The 14,752-nt window shown below is 33.3% G+C and overlaps 1 protein-coding gene across 4 annotated transcripts in view; it reads left to right on the forward strand.

The window, feature by feature from the left end:
- Positions 1-14,752, forward strand: part of LOC142351012 (sodium/potassium/calcium exchanger 3-like) — a 48,154-nt gene that overhangs the window by 13,570 nt on the left and 19,832 nt on the right. The window contains exon 1 of one of the 4 annotated variants that reach the window (XM_075403057.1): positions 9,399-9,660. The exons of the other annotated variants lie outside the window; for them this stretch is intronic. The gene's annotated coding sequence lies outside the window, so the exon portion shown is untranslated. Of the gene's footprint in view, positions 1-9,398; positions 9,661-14,752 lie in introns of those variants that run through there. 4 annotated transcript variants of the gene reach the window in all.

Consider the following 14,752-nt stretch of genomic DNA (forward strand, 5'->3'; position numbering starts at 1 on the left):
GGTAGATTTTATGAGTAATATGTGTCCTTCTAACCATTAATGTTTACAGCCTCTGACGTATTGATTCATGGTATTTCTGCCGCAACTTAATAAAAAAGATTGCGGAACATAGAACAAGCGGCTGAAGGGTTTGTCAGAAGTAAAAACTATTTTATTTGCAAACACTTGAGCTCAAAAATGCTTTAAAGATTAGATTTTTTGATATTTGAAATTTTGGGGGCATAATTTGCGCCCACTAGAGGGAGCGGCTGAAAAAATATCAAAATATCAAAAACTGTACTTTTCAAGCTATCGTTACCCCAGAAATGGCGATAAAAAACTGTTGAACAATGAGCTGAAAGTGTCCTCACCTAGCTAGACAGGATTAGACGAAAGCTTAATCGATTGCAGGAAAACACATCAAAAAGCTGAAAAACTGTTTACATGGGAAATGGTTGAATCAGTTTTTATTCAGCAATGAGAACATCAGAGATTATTATCGGAGACGGAACGGTAAAACTGGCATTTTACTTTTTATCCTTGATAATGATTTCATTTATTTAAGAAAAACTATTTTGGAAAAAAGTGACACAGAAATTTTGATTTAGCAATTATTTCATTTGATATTTGTGGAAGATCAACATCATCGCGATGAAACCTAAATTGTGTTAATTCTTTGCTTATCTCTTCTCTACTAGAATTGTGATCTCCACCTCGCTTTTCTGACTTAACGAACTATATGATACAAACTTAGAGTAACACTTAAAGCAAGTGCGTTGGAAATAGTACTTTCTTCTTTTTTATTCAGAATTGTCTTGGAGGTTGAGAGGCTTAGAAAAAATTAACTTGCCTAGAATGAGCCGCTGAAGGGTTTGTCAGAAGCAAGATCTATTTTGTTTACAATTTTTTGAGCTCTACAGATTAGATTTTGCGATAATTGCAATTTTGGGGGCTTAATTTGCGCCCACTAGGTGGAAGGGCTGAAAAAATTTATCAAAATATCAAAACTATTAAAACAGTACTTTTTAAGCAAACCTTACCCCCGAGACAGTGATAAACAACTTTCGAGCGATAATGATATAAATTATTTTAGAAAAATAGTTTTGGAAAAAGTCACACATATATTTTTGTTTAGCAATCATTTCATTTGATATTTAGGGAAGATCAACATCAACTGGATGAAACTTAAAGTGTGTTAATTCTTTGCTGATATCTTTTATACTTTTGAACTAATTATTACTGAGCTATGAAATAAGATGAATTTATAATTGGTTTCAGTAATCCAAAATTTTTAACAGATCGGATATAAACAGATATTCCCAAAAATGCTCGTACTTATTGTCAATCTGGTGTCAACCGTAAATAATACCTGGGAGTGAAAATCCAAAAATTATGTGTTAGTAGATATAACAGGCCTCTGATCATTTAAAACGTAAATTAGACATTTTTGAGTCAACATGTGATTTGAGACCAATATCAATTCAGAAATTCAGTTTTTATCTTATTGCTGTTTTGGTCATTCTACTGAAATTCTCAGAAAATGGAACTGTTTTGTTGGTTTTTTATTGTGCATGATCCCGATTGTTTCTTATCTGTGTACTATTATGACCTAATTTTATACAATTGATGTACGTTTCTTAAAACATTTTGTGTTGCTTGGATATGCAAACAAGGAATCCTGGTAATCTGCGTTCGCATGCAATGGTCCGAACCTGCTCAACTAAGTTTGTGATTCAATTGTCCACCAAATGAGGAAGAGATAGAAAACTTTCAAAAAAGTCACTTTTTCTTTGAAAATATTTTTTGTATCCATTTAAAAAATCGCTTTAAACTCTAATCACTATACAAACGAGACAATAACTCATAAGAAGTTCAATGATATCTGCCATTAGGGAAAGTAGAAGACAAGACAAACAAAATCAAATGAAAACAACAAGTTTTACTTGAGACCAAAACTCAATGTCTATCTGTTTTTTTTCTTTTAAAGATATTTAAGGAAAGAGTCAAAGGTGCAACAATTAAAAAATTTCTAAACCAATTGTCTTGAATTTCACCAGAAACGATATGGGACCTGTCTTCGTAAGAATAAATAACAAATAGACGGAAAACAAAAAGGGCAAACTTAGAAATTATGTTTACAGTTTTTGATGACAATTAATTTCAAAGCCATGAAAGCAATTAGCTATGAACTGACAAGAAAACAAAATGAACATCAAATCCTTGCAAATCTTAAGATTTATATAAAAATTTTTGAAAACAATTGGCTGGAACCATAAAAACATTAAGCTTTACTCATAAAGAACAATATTTTTTCATTGAACCCCATTGGATCTTCAAGGGACATTGTGCTAATTGAACCTTTATTGGAAAAAAATGACATTCTTACAATTGGGATAAAAAAATCCAAACAAAAAATAATTCAAAAATGATAGAGCCAAAGTACAATCAGAATCTTTTTTCATCGCAAAAACATTGATGGGAGCAAAACTGGGCTTGGTATGACTGTGCAACTGTTAAAAATGTCAATTGATCTTAAAAAAAATGAGAAAAAAATTTTGTTTGCAAGCGAAAAATATAATGTTATGTTTACTACTTATTCACAAGAGATTTCCAGATTACAATGAATTGCTAGGTTGCACAAGTGGGTAAACATGAAACCCGCAAATTTTACAAATCAAAACAAATGAAACGATTGTTGTGATAATTGTTTGCAGAATGGTTTTGAACCTGGTTGTTTGTTTGTTGTTGATGTTGTTGCTGTTGGTTCCTTTGCTGTTGCTGAGTTGGTGAAAAAGACTGTGAACTGATGAAGTTGTTTCTGTGAATTGTTGAGTGAGGAAATTCGTTGCAGTTTTCGATGCGACATCGGTAGTGACTGTTCCACTGTCTTTTTGGGTGTTCGGTGAGGCAATTTGGGCAAATTTTCAGTTGTTTTAATGTTTGTTGTCTTTCGTTAATATCTTTATAGAGGAATTGGTTGCATTTTCCTAAGTTGTGACTGTATCCACATAGGGGGCATCTTTTGTTACTTTGCTGTTGGAAGAACCTGTTTGATCTTCTAGACGAAGTGTTTTCTTGAATGGTTGGTTTTTGTGATGTTGACAAATCTTCGCAAGCTTCTGCGTAATTATCGATCCAGTCCTTAAAATGTATTAAATTAGGTTGAACTATAGCTTGCCTAAGGACGTATTCGTTCCATCTGATTATCATTGTTGGTGCAAGTTTATCTTTTTGCAGTCTTAAGGGCAGATGAGGATTGAAGATCGGATGTGAAATTGTGAAGTACGAACGTTTGAACCATTTGTCTAAGAAACGCTGCAAAAGATACAAAACTTTCGGTGTTATTAAGAGTCGGTCTGGGCCAGTGTTCCAACTTATTAAGGTAAGCTGCTGTAACATGCTGTTGTTTCCCGAATCGTTTTTGTAATTCTTGCATTGCCTCATGATAAAACTCTCCATTGTATGAGTATCCGATGATGCTATCTTTGGCTCTGTCTGTGAGGGCGTTTTGAAGATATGTCATCCGTTGGGCATCTGTCAGTGTTACATTGTCATGTATTGTTGCTTTGAAAAAACTAAACCAGTCGTGCCATCACAATGGATCTCCACTGAAGGATTTGAGTTGAGTTTTTGGAAGATTAATGCTGGAAGTGACAGGTTGTTGTTGTGCTTGTCGTGGCAAGGAAATGTTTTCTGTTGTCTGTGTATGTTGAAACTGTCTGTCTGGTTGTTGGCCAGTTCTGTTGATGTAATTTGGTAGTCTTTGGTCTTGTGCGTTGGGATTGAAATTGCAAAGATTGTGGTTCGTTTCTGGGATTAGGTTGTTGACGGCTTTTCTGCTCAATTCTCTGACAATTGATTGGTTACTTCTATTGATTTTGTTCGCATCTTGATAGAAACCGATGCTTTGAAGAAATTGCTGTTCTTGATTTTGAATATGTTTGTGAATATTTGAAATACCTTGACCTTGAGTCTCCTGAAATTGGGTATTTTTTGAGGCGAGGTTAACATTATGGATCTTGTCTGTTTTTCTTTCTCTTTTTCTGGCTCCTTGTCTTTTTGGTTGTAGTTCATAGTGCGTTGTGTTACTGCTTAGTCTGATGTTGTCGATTTGTTGATGATCGTTGCTTTCATCGTCTGTTGATTGTAGATAATTACTGTCGTTGTCTGTTGTCTGTTGATTTTTTCTGTGTAAAGGCGTGAATTTACTGATTGATGATTTTTTCCTGTTAAAAGGATGTAAGTTTTGTTGTCTTGATTGTTGCTGCTGTGGCCGTGTTTTCCTTAGTGTTTTCCGTTGGTCTGGGATGTGAGTGTCAAATATCTGATTAGAACTGCAATCAGATTCAATACTTACATCTGATTGGTGTCTTTTTTGTCTCCTTTTCGCGTGTTTATAGGATTTGGGTTTGTCGTTTGATGTTGTGGTACCAACAACGCGTCTTATGGTAATTGGTCCGATATTTTGCTCTTTGTAGTTAACTTCAATTGCATCTCGGGATTTTGTCAAGTCCTCATCGCCATTGCTTTTTCTTTGCCCTGCTCTTATGTCATGGTCACCATTATTGTTTGGAAAACTCGCTATCATCTTTGTCGATGTGCATTCTATAATTGACTCATCATTCAGCTGTGATGTTCTCTCGCGGATTTGTGTGATGTTGGTTTTTGGATCGGTGCGTCTCTGTTTTTGACTGTACCCAAAAAGTCTGAGAGGAAACTCAATATAGGAATTTGGGTTATACTTGTCGTTACTATCTTTGTTGTCTGCCATTGACGTTGTATCCCCTCCTCCCATTGACGTTGTATCTGAATTGATAGCGTTCCCTATCAAGTGATTACTTCGCTCTATGTCATCGTCATCTTTCTGTCCACGTTGGGGATTTCTGCTGCGTTGTTGTTGTTTTTCTGAAGCGGGGAGAGTAGGTACTTTTTCTGTGCTGCTCTCTGCTTTTGATTTGTTTCTCAAATTGTATGCCTTTTGTTGTCGATTGTGATAGGGTTTATGGGTTGTTGAGGGTCCATCATTTTGACTGTTATTTTGCTGTGGTTGTGCTCTTCTTTCGCGCTCTGGCAAATGGCTGTCGGAGTCTGTAGTAACATCTCTTGAAAGCTCTTTGCCATATTTTTCCACTTCAATATAACTAGACTTCGTTCTGCTGATCTCTCTATTATTTCCTTTAATTCATTTTGTGTTAGGTTGTATTTAAAAGGGTCGTCGCAGAGTTTGTCTAACTGCAGTTTTTGTTGAGAAAGAGACTCATAGGGCAAAATGATGTTCTCTAAGTTTTGCTCTTGAATCATTGCTTCAAGATATTCGACATTGACTGTCCATTCTGCTTCTCTCCTCTGCAGCTGTTGTTATTTCGCCTTTTGCTTATTGTTGGCGCTTGGCATATTGATACAGGTGCTTAATGCAACAATTTAGAACTTTGTTCTTTTTTGATCTATCAGTTTGTCAGTTTTGGTTTTTTGTTAAGTTTTGTAACTGCTGAATGAAAAAAGTATTCTCAAAAGCAACTTCAAGGGACACGCGGAAGAGTATTCAGTTTGTTTGCTGCAGTAAAACAGCTGCTCTAGACGCTTTTTTGTTGTTGTCCTGTTAATGTGTTGAGGGAGTTATTGTTCTGCAACGGACGATATGATTGCTTTTATACGAAAGCTGCAGAATTACGTGTTTCACCTTTTCGATACAAAACTCCTTTGTTCTGAAATTTGAGTGAAAAAGCAATCAGACCTGTTTTTTTAATGAAGTGAAGTGTGTTGTGGTCTGATTTCTCTTTTAACCCAAACTTTGTTAGGTCTGTTGAACTTTGCAGCCAGTCAGAGAACGTCAATTTTTTTTACGGAAAATAATATCAAAATGTGTTTGTTATAGCCTTTGAAGCTGACCGTTATTCTTTGACGTTTTAACCTTTTCCGCAAGGAACAACCTAAATCCGAAGTTTTCTTAACGTGCTCTCTGAAGTAGAAAGCGTGTGACTGTAATTGCTGTGTTCTTTCTTGCTTTACATTCTTTTTGAACGAAAAATTGGAAACTTGATTATAAACTACGATAAAAACAAATTGTGAGTGTTCTTCTTTTTCTTTTAATGTCTTTGTATGTTTATGAACACTGTCTACTCCAGAGTTGAAAACAATGTACGCGCCTCCTGAAAACTAAAAAAAAATGTTATTGAACGCTAATCTCATCTAAGAATATGGAATATTCTGTTGCAAATCGAAAAAGTGCAAAGCTTGTTTTTTTGTTTTTTTTCAACAGGAGCGTGGACAAAATTTTTTTATATTAGATACCAAGTATATAAATATGATATTAGTATGTAAATATGATATTAGTAGGTATTTATTTTATAGATATACAATTATGTAAATGTTACTTCGGATGAAGACCCTTTGATTTTTTTTATTGTTAACTTTGTTCTTCATTAGAATTTGAAAATGAAATTAGGACTATTTGGATGCTGAGAGACAATCTTCTGTAGACGTCATTTCTTGTTACACATTTTTGTACTTAACTATTTTCCTTTCTTTCTTCTTTTTTTTTAACTCTCTAACTTCTTTATTCTGGTTCTTCGTTATTGTCGCTAAGTGACTGCTCCTTTCTAAAGGGTTCTAAAATACAGCAAACATTTTGAATTATAGGAACAATGGAGATAGTATTGAGAAAAATTTTTAAAGTACTCCCTGATTTTGTTTAGTTTTTTTTCAGTGTTTCAATTTCAGAAGTTTGGTTGCTTTCAATGTGTTTGTCGTTAAAAAAGGTCACCAATGTTTACTACTTATTCACAAGAGATTTCCAGATTACAATGAATTGCTAGGTGGCACCAGTGGGTAAACATAAAACCCGCAAATTTTACAAATCAAAACAAATCAATAGTCATCAATCACTCAAAACAAATTAAGGAAATCAAGCTTGTGCTTGAACATGTTAAAAATAAACTGAACATTTTTTATAAATATTGATTTAAAGTAGCGAAATGCTGCAAAAATGTTACTTCCGAAACACTTTCTAAAATTTAGCCGAAATTTTTGCTTAAACAGATGGTTCAAACTATTCGCCAACTCTCTTTTGTCTTTAATTGCAATGAGACTATCGTTAACAATTTTATCATATTTTAGCAAACATTGATGAAACGTAGGTAAAAAATTAGGAAAAATGCGATTAAAAGAAAGGAAGTTCACGTACACATTTCATTAAACCTCTGTAAATCTTCGGAAAAAGCAAAATTCAAAACAATGCTGTACGATTTATGTATCGATCAGAGAAAGTTGACTGAAAAAAAAAAACTGTTGATTATATAGGTCCTTCCCCTTGAGCGGGTCGGAACAATTAAAGAAAGCTGTCTCACTTGTTGGTCAGTTGAAATTTGCAGTTTTCAAGTATAACCTCCGAAACCTTGTATTGTTTTTTTAGTTGGCAACAGAAGTTTGATCTCAGCAGATCAATTTACTGCAAAAATTGGGTCAAAACGCAGTACCATTGAAAAAAATGGCTTTTGTTTCGTTGACATTTGTTTTTTAACTGTTTCGGTACTCAGTCAAGATAGGCAATAAACATTCAAGATCAAAAATTACGTATGCTAATGCTCATAGTAATATGCTGTTTGAACTTGATACAGTTATTTACAGCTCGCGTTTTGTAAACATGAAAAAAAATCTACCGTTTTTTGTGTTTCAAGTTTTTTTTTCGAGAATTTCCAGTTGTTTGAGGTAAATTTTTGGAAAATCAGCTGTTCATGTGTTTCACCTTTCATTTGTTAGGGTTAACATGTCGCTTGCTCTCTAAAAATGATTGAATTGAATTCATTTTAGTCTTGGCACTTCATTTGCCTCTGTAGAACAAAGTTGCAGAGAACGTTCTTGAAAATATTTCAAAATGTCGTGTACCGATCTTGAAAAATTACGATTATTTACTCCTCCGCGCAAAATTTGTTAACGTTTTCTAGTTTGACAACGAGTTGAACATTGACTGTGTTTTAGTGCAAACTGACATTGACATAAGAAAAGGTTGCATTTTTGCATTGACAATGAGCTTTCAAAAAAGTGATTTCTTAAAGACTATAGAAAGTTTCTCCCTCTCGTATATCCCTTTCAAGTACACGTGTTTCCTTTGCTTTTAAATTTTTTGTGATTATACTACTAATTTTTCTATTTTCTCAACATTCAATATTTTGGATTTCTTACTTCGGATTCGTAGAAAAAAGACCTCTGCTACTCCGATAAAAAACAAAAGTTAAATTGATTTCATTTCAAATGTAAAATTGCATGGTGGTTACGATACATTTGTTTTTGAAAACTTTCCAGAATGTTTTTTATTCCCTGGTCAAGACCGCATGTCAATCTTGCAAGTCTCGCAATGTTCTTGCAAAAATATGTTTATATTACAAGAGCGTGCCAGAAGCCTTTAATTTCAAGATCTGTTAAGACGAAGTTACTCTTACAAATTTCTGGAAAGTTTGTTCCCGTCGAGTTACGCTCTCATTGTTTTTATTGGCGCATCATCTTTCATTCCGCGTAGAAATTTTACGCGTTTCAGTTACGTCTATTGTCAGGACAAATTGAAGCAAAAATACGCTAAATGAAAAACTACTTGATTACAACCAGCTAAGGACAAATTGTTTCTGTTCCCTTGAATGAAACTATCGCAACTTGATAACCATCAATTTTTTGGTTCGGGTTTACAAAATTAAACGTTTCGGTTATATTTCTTTGAAATTATTTTTTTATTTGATAACAAAGATTATGTCTCTCAGCTTCTCTACTCTTTATTGCGTTTTTTATACTTTTATGTACTATAATTTCGGTAAGAAACAGGATCTTATGAAACAAACAATAGAAAACTCCCATCGTTTCATATGCCTTCATTTTTTTTAGTATATCGGAAGCTTTTTTGGTTTATGCCTTTCTTGGTTTTTCATTTCTTTGGGGCTCTGCGGGAGTTGATCATGCAACAAAATTGCAAAATATGGTTGATAATCATCCCAAGATTCTAGCAAGACGGATGTTAGTCATCAAATATCTTGCAAGATTATGCATAATCTTGCACGATTCTTGCAAGATTAGCATCCGGACCCGATTCGTGGTGGCTTTTAACATGCTGCTGTCTGAACTCGTCTGCACTTTTGCATGTAGTAAAACTTCAAGGAAATTAAAGAAAAAACGCTATGAGATGAGTTAATTTTTTTCACAGCAATCGCTCTGTTCGAAGCATTTCCTAGCATTATTTCACAACATTAGTGGCATTGGTTTCATATTTATACACGCTGAGAGGTGGTAAATAAACAATATTTCGGTAAATAAACAATGCTTTTCCCACTGAATTGCTGAATTGTGATTTTGCTCGCATCTTCTCGGCGCATTCATTTTTCAGGTCATATAACAAATGATATAGTTAACCTTGGTTAAACTAAAAACATTTTTCTAGTGTTAAGTCTACCGAAAGCATGGCGAATAAACTCTTTGCTTAGACACGCATGGCCGGGAAACTGACAACCATCTGGTAAAGTCTACCACTGTGAAAAAATTAACGCTAGCCTCATTAGTTATCACTAGACTAAACTTATTAAAAGCTTTCATGTTTGGTAACTTTGAAAGGAAGAAGAGTGCAAAATTGCGCATAGCTCACTACTTAAATTATTCAATGAAACATAATTATACACACTGAAAATCATGGATGTTTTCAAGGTTAGTAGGAGCTAAACATTCTACTTTTTTAAACCTCATTTTGTTTCAAGCTTTATTGCACAAAAAAGTGGGCCAAAATTTGGTAAGTTATCCGTCGCATAGAATAATTTTTCACAGAAATGAATAAAGTGTAAATTGAAACTTATCTTGATATATACCGTAACATGACAAATAGTTTGATTAAATTTTAGATTACTGTCAAAGCAAATTTCAGATGAGTAGTTGTCCATTATTTTTCATTGAAACATAGTTGGTTTTAAACACAGAAAGGGCGATTGAAAGTTTTGTATACGCAATACTTTTTTGAGTTTTGAAACATTTTTAGCGCTTTTAAAAACGCACTGGCAATTAAATATTCTGATAACCGTCAATTTAAAAGGATCTCCGTTACCCATTAGATGGGTTCTCAACCAATTATCTCACAATTTTTCTCGAAAAACTTACATTGTCACAAAAGGTTCCGAAAAACCATTTTCTTAAATATTTTTCATAACGTTTTGAAAACCATATTGGCAGAAACCAGCGACAAAGCAAACTTTGTAGACAAAATGTGAATGAATTGAATCTAAATTCCTTGTGTCATTGATGCTAATTTTAGCGAAAGTATCACTGCATTAATTCGTGATTAATCGTTATAAAAATAACCTCTGTCACCAAAAGTTCCGAAAAACCATTTTTTAAACAATTTTTCATAACGTTTTGAAAACAATATTGGCTAAAATTAGCGACAAAGTAAACTTTGTAGACAAAATGTAAATAAATTGAAGCTAAATTCGTTGTGTCATTGACGCTAATTTTAGCGACAGTACCAATGCGTAAATTGGCGATTAATCCCCCCAAAGCAAAGAACTATATTAGAGTCAGCGACGAGATTAAAGGATTAGAGTAATTCCTCATTATTACTGAATCATAGACTGATTCATGTCACTTTTTTTGACTTGTCAAACATGCATTCTGTCTATTTCTACATTGGTCAGACTTGGGCCAAGAGGAAAAAAAAAGTTACGTACGAGGATCGAACCCACGATCTCCCGCTTCTTAGAGGTTTATTCCTTTTCTGCACCATCATGTCTGTTGAGCTTTTGTAATTTGTGCCGTTTACGCTTGAAGTAAGCAAATTTAAATCGAGAAAGCGAGCAAAATCTATTACGCGACATCTACAATTGCCCAGCACTGTTTTATACTTCGAGTTCAGTGCGGCGAGTTTATATAGTCAGTACCATGTGGTTTTATTCGTGTTTGGTTACCTCGCAAACACTGATTATCAATTCTAGATAAGTGAGTTGAACCATTTTCTCGAATATGTGGATCTTAGATCGCAATTCCAATATATAATTTTTTTTGTGTCGTGTTCATTTAAATTATTTCTGTGACATATTCAATTCACTTCCAGAGAGGGAATAACTGATTGAAATAGCTATCTTTGTCTGTAATTATGTAAATAAAACGTAATTTTTGAAATAAAACTCGCGGTTCATCTGAACTCCATTGGAAGGAGTGAAACTTTTTTTTTATCTCGAAACTAAATTAACTTAAAAATTTTCCAAAAAGACAAAATTAATTTTTAGAATTTCTAATCAAGAGATTGTTGGTGCTCAATGTCGGAACAAGAAGCACAACACTTCTTCATAATCACGTGAAATGGTTAAAATTTTTTTTTGCTTTGAGATAACCCAACAGAAAAATTGTTATTTTTTTACTTATAGCAAAAAAACAAATTCACAATTTTCCTTCGTTCAATCTGACATCATTCGGCAAGAATTTGGAGTCAAATTTGTGAAAAAAACTCCGCATTGAGGAAAAAACTTTCAAAAACTTCGAATTTTTATATTGATATCTGTATAACCAATTCTATGAACCCTCTCTTTTTCACCTCTAAGCAAATAAATGTTGCCTTCAACCTAGAAAATTATGAAAAAACCGACCCAATGAACAAGCCAAAAATAAACCCAAATCGCCTAAAAGATGTAAAAAAGTGAAAATCTGGGAGACCTTTAATATCAATATTTCGCTTTTATTTCAAAAATATGATGTGATCAAAAATTTTTCAGTCAATATGACTCTATTCTAATTATTCATCTGATAATAATTAATTTCTAACAGTTTATTGGAGAAAAACTAAAAAATGTCAAACATTTGATTAAGTTGCTAGTTTGGTTTAGTGATCTTTTTTTTTCAAAAAATGAGAATCTATTTTTTCTTCGAGGTGCTGAATTTACAAAACTCTTCAGTTTTTACCTAGAGAAAACAAGGAAATTAGGATAATAACTAAAATAAGATAAAAATGAGAAAATAAAGATTTTCTCATCTGTTTCGTCCTTCAGTGAACATCGTTCTAAATAATTGCTTGTTTGTCCAACGCTAGAAGAGACTGAAAACGCTGGCTTTCTTTCCACCTCTTCGGTTACGCTGTATCTCATAAAAAATCACGTAAGCTTCCTTTATGCTAGTTTCCATTATGCTAGCTTCCATACCCGTTTCCCTATTAATCTCTTGATCAGATTAAACTGTAATCATGATAACAGATGGTAAACTGTGTAATTTCAAGTGTCCGATGAATATGTAATAGGTAAATATAAGAAGAAATGAAAACTAAACTTTAAAGGCGCTGATCTTCTCGTTGAAATTAAGAGCTACAAGATATTCATAGGAAATTTTTAATTTCCAAGCATATTAACAGTATTGTGATCATTTTGAAAAAAAATTAACTTCACATAATTTCGCTTCTGAGAACATTGCTTTTGAAACGAAATTTAGAATAAAAAATCGAAAAGACTAAAGTTGAAGAATTTTTTATAAAACTTTTAAAATTAAAAATAACAATAAATTCTTTATTGTTGCTACAGAAGAAAACCAGAAACCAAAACTTTCAACTATGACAACCAAAAATAAATTAGCATGCCTTTTACATAAATAAGCGTTTGAATGACAACGACATTAGCCAAGAGTACACACATTATTGGTTATAACTGACCTGTTTTCTAGTGCCTCTAGCGGAGAATAACATATACTCATTATCTGACCAATATGAATAAAAAACTTTAAACAGGGTGATTTTTTTCTTAACAAAGCAGCGTTGTAGAAACTCGTGAAGCGTTTTTACCAGACGAATGTTTATCATTATCAAAATTAACAAGCTGTGTTTTTCTTGGGTGGTTTTAGATAACGGTTTTCGTTGTTTTTGACTCGACCAAATCTTACCAATACGTCCGAGATAGCATTAATGAGAGGTAAAAGTAGAGAATAAACGTCAAGGACAGCCAGGGTCGTAGTTTCGTCAAAAAATATTGTAAAAATTGTGGTGAATGGCAGTGAAGAAATATATTTCAATACAAAGTGCCCGCATCTTTTAGCGCTGAGTGCGGTGAAAGTAGTGACTTTTTAAAAGAATTTCATTGCATTAAGTGGTCAGTTTTTGCAAAATTTGCTTTCTTTAGCTGTAATTTTTATTTTCACCGCATTTTTCTCAAAAACTGCATTCTTCACAAAAGTTACTGCTACCATTAAAATGCGGCAAAAATTTCGTGCAATTGACTATCCCGTAATTTATTCTCATCACTAAAATACGCAATGGGCAACTGCATATATTTCGAGGGCTGCTATCTTTTTTTTTTGGCAGTGAACTTGAGAAAAAATGCGCACCATTTTCACATTTAAGTTGTTTCATTGGTTAATGATTAATGTTTCACAGAAGCTTTTCTCTGCCCGTTTTTCTCTGAAATGTTCACCTTTGCAAATGATTACAGAGAAACTTAAGAATAGCTATTTTAATTAAATAACATATTATATCGGAATCTACTCTTTATGGTTACTTCATGAGCCTTGGAATTAACTGCCTGGGAATAGAGAGAAACAAGTAGTAACACTGGGTCACTGGAACACTTGAAGACAATATTTTTTGTCAATTGTTTTCCATTTTTCTTAGAATAACATATTTTTTTCGTATAATCAGAATCAGGTTTTGCACTCGACATTTCATTATTATTTAAAGATATGTTTTTTAATGAAAAATTTAGTTTTTGCCCTTCTTAAAGTAGCATTAAGATTAATAGGTGAGAGCTCATGAATCACAGCTTTTTATTTTTAGAATATAACCATGTTGGTTAAAAAATTGAGATTTGCTGTCAATATTTCCTTACCGGTCTTGTATTAAGCTTCATTAAGACGCATCCAAGTGTGAACTTAATGTCAAACTTGAAATTATTTATAACGAAATTTGCAATATTTGTAAAGTAAGGCACAAATATTTGCAAACAGGTCTGGATATTTTTCTCCCATATCGTTAACAGTTGGCTTTGTAGGGTGATTTTACCTCGCATATCGTTTACAAGGTGTACTTTAAACACTTTCAAATAAACTAAGCAATCAACGAGAAATGGTTAGGAAAATAACCCACATTTTGAATTAAGCAGAGCTTGACCGGAATGAACTCGGTCCATCGTTTGCAATTTTTTGCTAAGTTAACATTATTATGCAAAATTTTGCAATGTGACCAAGAGATAATTTGCAAATTTTTTACAAATTGGGAATTATCGAGCAAAATTTTGCAAATGCTTTCAAAATTGGCCTTAGCTTTGAACTAGGGCAGATCATAAACATAAATGTATTTTTCGGGCCTTTGGGCTGTTTTATGGATAAAAATCGTGTGTCATTTGTTTTGAATTTTTGAAATTTTACACCTTGAAAATTGATAGGTTAACGGTGGACTCCATTTTGTCAAGTATAGCGTGGCGAGTTTCAACCTTTAAGTTTGCAACAAAATTTTAGAACTCTTCTACCGGTTAAAGTTCTTAAATAATTATTGCACACCTATTTCAGAGAATTTTTATTAAAGAACTTTCTTAGGAAGCACGGTTTTGGTACTAACAAATCTTCCGATGAGTTTCTTATGACAGATATTTTATACGTTTAATAATCATTTCCTTCTTATTTTTGACATTTTTCTTATTGGCACGTTTTTCGGGAAATTGTAGAAATTAGACCCTGCAATTGCTGGCAGTTGAAGTCGTGACGTGAACCCCTAGTGATGAGTGTATTTAAAACTTGCAAGAATCTTGCAAGCTGATTCAAAACTGTGACAGTGATAGTAAAT

The sequence above is a fragment of the Convolutriloba macropyga genome, chromosome 12 (assembly GCF_964194025.1).
Source record: "Convolutriloba macropyga chromosome 12, txConMacr16.3, whole genome shotgun sequence".
NCBI lineage: Eukaryota > Metazoa > Xenacoelomorpha > Acoela > Convolutidae > Convolutriloba > Convolutriloba macropyga.